The sequence below is a fragment of the Oratosquilla oratoria genome, chromosome 44, assembly GCF_046742065.1.
Source record: "Oratosquilla oratoria isolate Oo_2021 chromosome 44, ASM4674206v1, whole genome shotgun sequence".
NCBI classification, from domain to species: domain Eukaryota; kingdom Metazoa; phylum Arthropoda; class Malacostraca; order Stomatopoda; family Squillidae; genus Oratosquilla; species Oratosquilla oratoria.
The window spans coordinates 19782293-19789792 of record NC_134820.1 but is presented as its reverse complement, the minus strand read 5'-3'; positions in this window follow the sequence as shown (position 1 = coordinate 19789792).

Genomic DNA, 7500 nt, shown 5'->3' with positions numbered 1-7500 from the left:
CGCGCGCGTGGTTCCTTGCCCACCAGTGTTGGAGTACCGGCTCGCGCTGCAGCAGTTCTGAGCTGAGATCGAAGAATTATCTGTAGATTTATTTTTTCAGGTTGATTAGAATCACGATATAGAAATTGAAAATAGAATTTAGTTGGAATGAGTAAGTCTTATATAGAAGCTTGGTATTCATTTTCTAATTTTCATAAAAAAAATTATTTTATTTCTTTGTTCTCTCTCTCTCTCTCTCACTCTCTCTCTCTCTCTCTCTATATATATATATATATATATATATATATATATATATATATATATATATATGTATATATATGTATATATATATATATATATATATATGTATATATATATATATGTATATATATATATATATATATATAATATATATATATATATATTTCATTTAAATCATTTACTTTCTTCAGCACAACAAAAGAATATTATGATAAATTTTTCCATTCCTTTGCAACTCCTTATGTTCTCATCTGCATGTATGAAGTATATTTCGTTCTGTGTGTGTGTGTGTGTGTGTGTGTGTGTGTGTGTGTGTGTGTGTGTGTGTGTGTGTGTGTTTGTCCTAATTTGATTTCAGTCCTATTTCTGACCTCCTTTTTTGTAAGAAAAGGGTCATTGTTGTACTGTATTTCTCTAGAATATAAGATATCACTTTGCCTTTTTTCTTTCTTTCTTCCTCCTTGTTTAAATTTCTTGTGCTGCGTTTAGGGAGTTAACCCATTAGTGGTAGCAAATGAATATATAAATGAATAAATAAATAAACAAATAGAACATAAATTGATAAACAATTTAACACCCAACCAAAGATACAAAAAACACAAATCAACAAATAAGCAACTAAACAAGCGAACAAACAAAATATTAAACAAATAGATAATCAATCAATCAATCAGTTAGTTATCAATCACCGTATATAGGATATAAAAAGTTGGTTAATCTACCATCACTTTCACATTTTTCGCCTCACCCTTATTAACACATCAAGTACACTATCATTCTAAACTACTGCCATACATCACTGAACGTTTCTTCTCACAATCCTTTCTCGACCGAGGGAAACCATTTGTATGAAATTGGCAGTTACCGATTAGTCTATCAGAATAAAACACAATGTAAGAACGGAGCCTTCGTCAGTATGACGTTTTGCCTGTTACATCTACTAAATAAAGTTGAAACAAGTGAAACGATATGTGTGTGTGTATATGTATATATATATATATATATATATATATATATGTATATGTATATATATATATATTCTCACTGGGATTCGAACCCTCGCCAGAGCGGCTTGCTTCGTAGAAGGCGAAGATCGTACAGTCATGCCACAACGACCCTACAAAACAGAACGAATTAGTTCACGGACTAATCGGAACGTGGTATGTACTGTATTTCATCAAATCCTTTATGCAGGCTAGTCTTCCGACAAATGTTTGTCATTTATATATATATATATATATATATATATATGTATATGTATATATATATATAATCAAGTCTTTGGCCGTACCACGTTTCAATTTCTGCATGTCGGCCTCCTCGACCCTCTCTCGATGTTGATGGCTTAGAATTAAAGTGTATTGTGGTTGATAAGAATGTATATTTGTTCACTGGGACCCATTCAGTGTTGCACGTACATACACACACACACACACACACACATATATATATATATATATATATATATATATATATATATATATATATATATATATATATATATATATATATATATTTTTATCAACCACAATGCACTTTAATTCTAAGCCATATAGGCGCATGCAGAAATTGTAACGTGGTACGCCCGAGGACTCGAACCTATGCGGCGAGAACGTTACCAGTGCCGAGTGACTTAGACCAATACACCATGCATTGTGGCTGATAAAAATGTATCTCTAATCACTGGGACCCATTCAGTGTTGTACTCATACATTATATATGTATATATATATTTATATATATATATATATATATATATATATATATATATATGCACAAATTTCATAAGTCACACGTGAATCACAAATATGCAGTCCACAAGGAAAAGGAAAAACACACGGAGTCCGAGCGCTTTCGTGATATATTCACATTTTCACTCCTTGATAATGTGAATATATCACGAAAGCGCTCGGATTCCGTGTGTTTTTCCTTTTCATAGTGGACTCTGCATATATATATGTATATATATATATATATATATATATACACACACACACACACACACACAAGCTCCGTCCTCATGTGGTGTCTCTATTGATAGGCGTTTCTTATGTATTCCAACATCGTCAGGCTCTTGCATTCATTTCCCTGGTACTTTCATGGTTGTGAAAAATGTATAACTGGTTTCAATGATCCCCTTACGTACCGAGTGACACTTTTATTTTCATTCCAGCTGGCACCAGGCGATTTTATTCAGCTCAAAATAAAATATCGGTAGGGAAGAGGTCCATTTTTCCGTCCAGGTCTCATTCGTACAAAATCCATACCAATTCCCCACAAAATCGACCTTGAAGTCACTTTGTATACTTAACCTAACCCTTCTACATGCAATCCGTTTGTCTCTGGATCTTTAAACATATCACGTTGCCTTATAACTTCGCTTAGGATGGAAGCGCTGGTTAAGATACAACCGTATAGCTACAACGGTAACATAACAATACATTATCACCTCATGAAGTCAGTGCTCTTAGAAAACAATCTTAGTTATCTAGTAAGCGCGCGCACTGGTCTCGTGTCCGCTTAGTTGTGGGCTCGAATCCCGCACTCCTTTCCGATTCCCTGAAGTGGCTGTTACATGAAGCTTGATAAGGCAAGGGTGTTGGCATCGGCCACAGCTAGGCGTCTCCTGGCGTGTGGCGCACGCTTTTTACCACTTTACGTACACACAAACACACACACGCACACACACACACACACACACACACACACACACACACACACACACACACATGTATGTAATATACTAGTATATGCATACATATATATACACACACTAAAACACGAACACACGCACAAACTCTCGCACGCACGCGCGCGCGCACACACACACAAGCGCACGCACACACACACACACACACACACACACACACACACACACACACACACACACACACACACACACACACACACACACACACACACACACACACACACACACACACACACACACACACACACACACACACACACACACACACGTGTTATATACTAGTATATGCATACATATGTATACACACACTAAAACACGAACACGCACAAACTCGCGCACATACACACACACACACACACACACACACACACACACACACACACACACACACACACACACACACACACACACACACACACACACACACACACACACACACACACTTGCCTACCAATGCACCTACCTACCTTCCTACCTACCTACCCACCCCTCTACCTACCTACCTACCTACCTTCCTCTCATCGTTCTCCCTTTCCATGCATCATCTACACGCTGAATGACTGATGCCTTTGACGGAAAAAAGGTCATTCAATATCCAATGAAACTTATCAATATTTACATGATACAAAGAGTTGGCAAATTTTCTTTCCTCCTCTTTTTTTTTCTAACGATGTCAAAGGATCAGATAAAACTAAAAAAAGAGCTTCACTCGTAATCGTCCCGCATTTTCCACGCGCACTCACAAATGATAATTACTTTATCGTGGACGACGTAATGCCGCTCAGTGACATTGTCTCCCTCTCTCTCGCATTCCTCCCAAGGAGAAGAACAAAAAAAATGTTCGACAGAATGTTCCTGCTTGTGGAGAGCCTTTGCTAAACATTCTTCTGTGGATGTTCGTGGTTCTAATTGTGGTTGTGGTTGTGGTTGTGGTTGTTTTAGGTGGATACTTGGGTAGCTGTTTTGGAATGGTCTCTTCTGGGGCTGTTCGTGGTTCTAATTGTGGTTGTGGTTGTGGATGTGGTTGTTATAACAGGATGCTTGGATAGCTCTGTTGGGATGATCTCTGATGCTAAAAGAAGAGATTATGATTTTGGAGTATAAATGCATTTAGGGTTGAGGGTATTGGATGTCACAAATAGATGAATAAATAAACGAATTCATAATTAGATAAATAAAAAAGAAGTTCATATAGATATGTGAATATACTCGTATACTAATTATAAAAGTTCTGGCAGTTGTTTCGGTTATACAGAATTCATTATTCATTTGCATGGGATCTTATCTTGATTATATATATATATATATATATATATATATATATATATATAATACACATATACATATGATTTCATTTTTTCAACCACATTAATTCACTTTAATTCCATATCATCACGGTTGAGACTGACAAGGAGCTCGATGGAAGCATATACTGTATACGTGGTCAAGCTAAGGACTCGAATCCAACTCAGACGTAACAAGTGAACAGTGACTTAATCCATTGCACTACCCAAGAGAGAGATAAGTTAAGCACAACTTCCTTATATTTGTATGCTCGAGTTACATAAAAAAAAAATATCACGAATACATACCACTAATTGCACTATCATGGCGTAGGTGGCTGGAACGCAAACATCTGTACATACATATATATATATATATATATATATATATATATATATATATATATATATATATATATATATATATCAGTTAGAGAGAAAATGAAGAGAAAAGAGAAGGAAAATAAGAGAAAAAGAAAAAAGCATAAAGAGATGGGAGACAGATGTAGGAGAACGAATTATTGAAGTCGCGAATAAACGAACGATTAATTTAGGAAAGATAAAGAAAAAATACAAAGAAAGAAAAAAAAGAAGAAGAATAAAGTAGAAAGTGAAGTGAGCTAGAAATAGAAATAGACTGATAAAGAAAACGTTCTTGGGCCAAAGTAGAGGACAAGACGAAGAACAAATTTAATGTTCGTGAGAGCTACCATGCAAATTTGTCCCACACTGAAAATAAGATCATTCCATATTCGAGGAGACAATCTCCTTCCCAAATGCCAGGCCGAATACAAATCTTGATTCCTAGCTGTAGTTCTAGTAGTTTGTGTATTTCTATAAAGCGGTGTCTGTGCTGATTGGCAAGTTGGTTTCAGTCCTGTTTCGCATGAGCGACCATAGTCGATACTGTTGACGTTCTCTGTGGAAAGGTACTCTCTCTCCTGGCGTCATCTCTCTCTTTCTCACTCTTCTCTCTCTATTTGTGTATCTGTTTCTCTTTTTCTCTCTTGCTCTCTCTCCCTATGTCACTGTCTCTCACTCTCTTATCTATATATCTTTCTCTCTTTTGCTCTCTCTCTATGTCACTGTCTATCTCTATCTCAGTATCTATCTAATTCTCTCTCTCTGCATATATATGCATACATATATCCATATCTATATATCTATCTATCTATATATATACAATATATATATATATATATATATATATAATATATATATATATATATATATATATATATATATATAATGTGTGTGTATGTATATATATATTCTCCTCTCTCTCTCTCTCTATATATATATATGTATATATATGTGTATATATATATGTATGTATATATATATGTATATATATATATATATATATATATATATATATACATATATATATGTATAGGTAAATAGCATGTTACAAGGTCGTCCTTCTTGAGAAGTGTATTTGTGCCCAACGATAATTCTATTTTATTTTGGGCACACTACATTCACGTAAAAGGAAGGGAAGTCCATTTGTATCAGAAGACAGTTTTGGATTTTTTTTCTCAGAAAAAAAAAAATAATAATTCACGTAAAGGGGAGCCTTGGGTCGAGTTGTAATATAAATTTTCCTAAAGGTGATTTTATTTTCTATACAAGGTAACGACTGACGATTTTATCTACTTAGACGTGTAATCAATTATGTCGTCCCGTAAATTGATTTATATATATATATATTTATATATATATATATATATATATATATATTTTTTTTTTTTTTTTTTTTTTTTTTTTTCTAAAGAGAGAAGACCTCTTTTGTTCAGGATGAAACCATTACGAAATTAATTTGTTGCTGCAACTAATTAAAAAAAAAATAAAATATATTGATATTTGGAGTTATCATAGGTTTTATAAATTACTCAGCTTGTTATTAGTCAAAATAAGATAATTAAAGTAATCATTGACCATTAAAACTATATCTATAATCAAAACGATCAGCATTCACTAAACCCTTTTAGTTAAGCTAACCTACTTGTCACGCTTTGTTGTGCGGTTATCGCCAGATTATCTTATTCGACGACAAAGACAAGAGAAGAGAAGCGAGACGGAGACAAAATATCTTATTCAACACAAAAGATCCTCCCGTTCCACTTCGCTGTGGCCGGCGACACATCCAGTTGTGACTGAATTAAACATTGTCTAGTAGACTCTGTCTGTGAGACGTCGACAGACCCGGGCTCGTCTGACGTGGGTGTGTTTATCTGTTTGGGATTGAGGTGGCTAGAGGGGGGGGGGATGCTGTTGAGGGGGACGGGGGTGCTGTTGAGATGGACGGGAGGGCTGTTGAGGGAGACGAGGGGGCTTTTGAGGGGGTTAGAATGGGTGGGGGGGGCTGTTGAGGGGGTAATAGGGGATGGGGTGGGGGCTGTTGAGGGGTACGGGGGGCTGTTGAGGGGAACGGGGGGGCTGTTGAGGAGAACGGGGGGCTGCTGATGGGAACGGGGGGGCTGTTTAGGGGGACGGGGGTTCTGTTGAGGGGAACGGTGGATCTGTTGAGGGTGACGGGAAGGGTTGTTGAGGAGGACGGGATGGCTGTTGAGGGGGACGGGGAAGCTGTTGAGATGGACGGGGAGCCTTTTGAGGGGGGCGGAGGGCTGTTGAGGGGAACAGAGGGCTGTTGAGGGGAACAGAGGGCTGTTGAGGGGGACTGGGGACTGTTGAGGGGGACGGGGGATATTGAGGGGAACGGCGGGGCTGTTGAGGGAGACGAGGGGGCTGATGGAGAGATGCAAGGGGAGATGAGTATACCTCCCCAGCATACTATTGTCATATTTTTTTTTCTCAATAAACTCTTCTATTCATCTGAAGAGAGATACTCGAAATTAATCATGATTCATATATTTTGTTATGATTCCATCAGTGATGATGATTCGATTTAACGTCGCAAACTTCCCCTTATCAGGAGGCTAGGACGGTACCCCTTACAGAGGACTTTGTAGCTTGAAATTTAATAAACACTGACCTTGGTCCAACTCGCTGGCGGCAGGGTTCGAACAGCCGTCACCTCGACCTCCGCCGCAAATGGCGACGCTCGAACCCGCTCGACCAGCGAACATCCATCACAGGATTTAATTGAACTAAAGGAGTGCTCGAGGTTGTCTTTAACTCTTCAATACCGTGACATTTCACCATGTGAATAAGTTAATCTATGTTAGTCATAATAAACTCCCTAAAGAAGGGTAACCAGATTGAACGGGGGTAATAAATCAAGTTGGGCTAGTTAAGCTTGGTCTT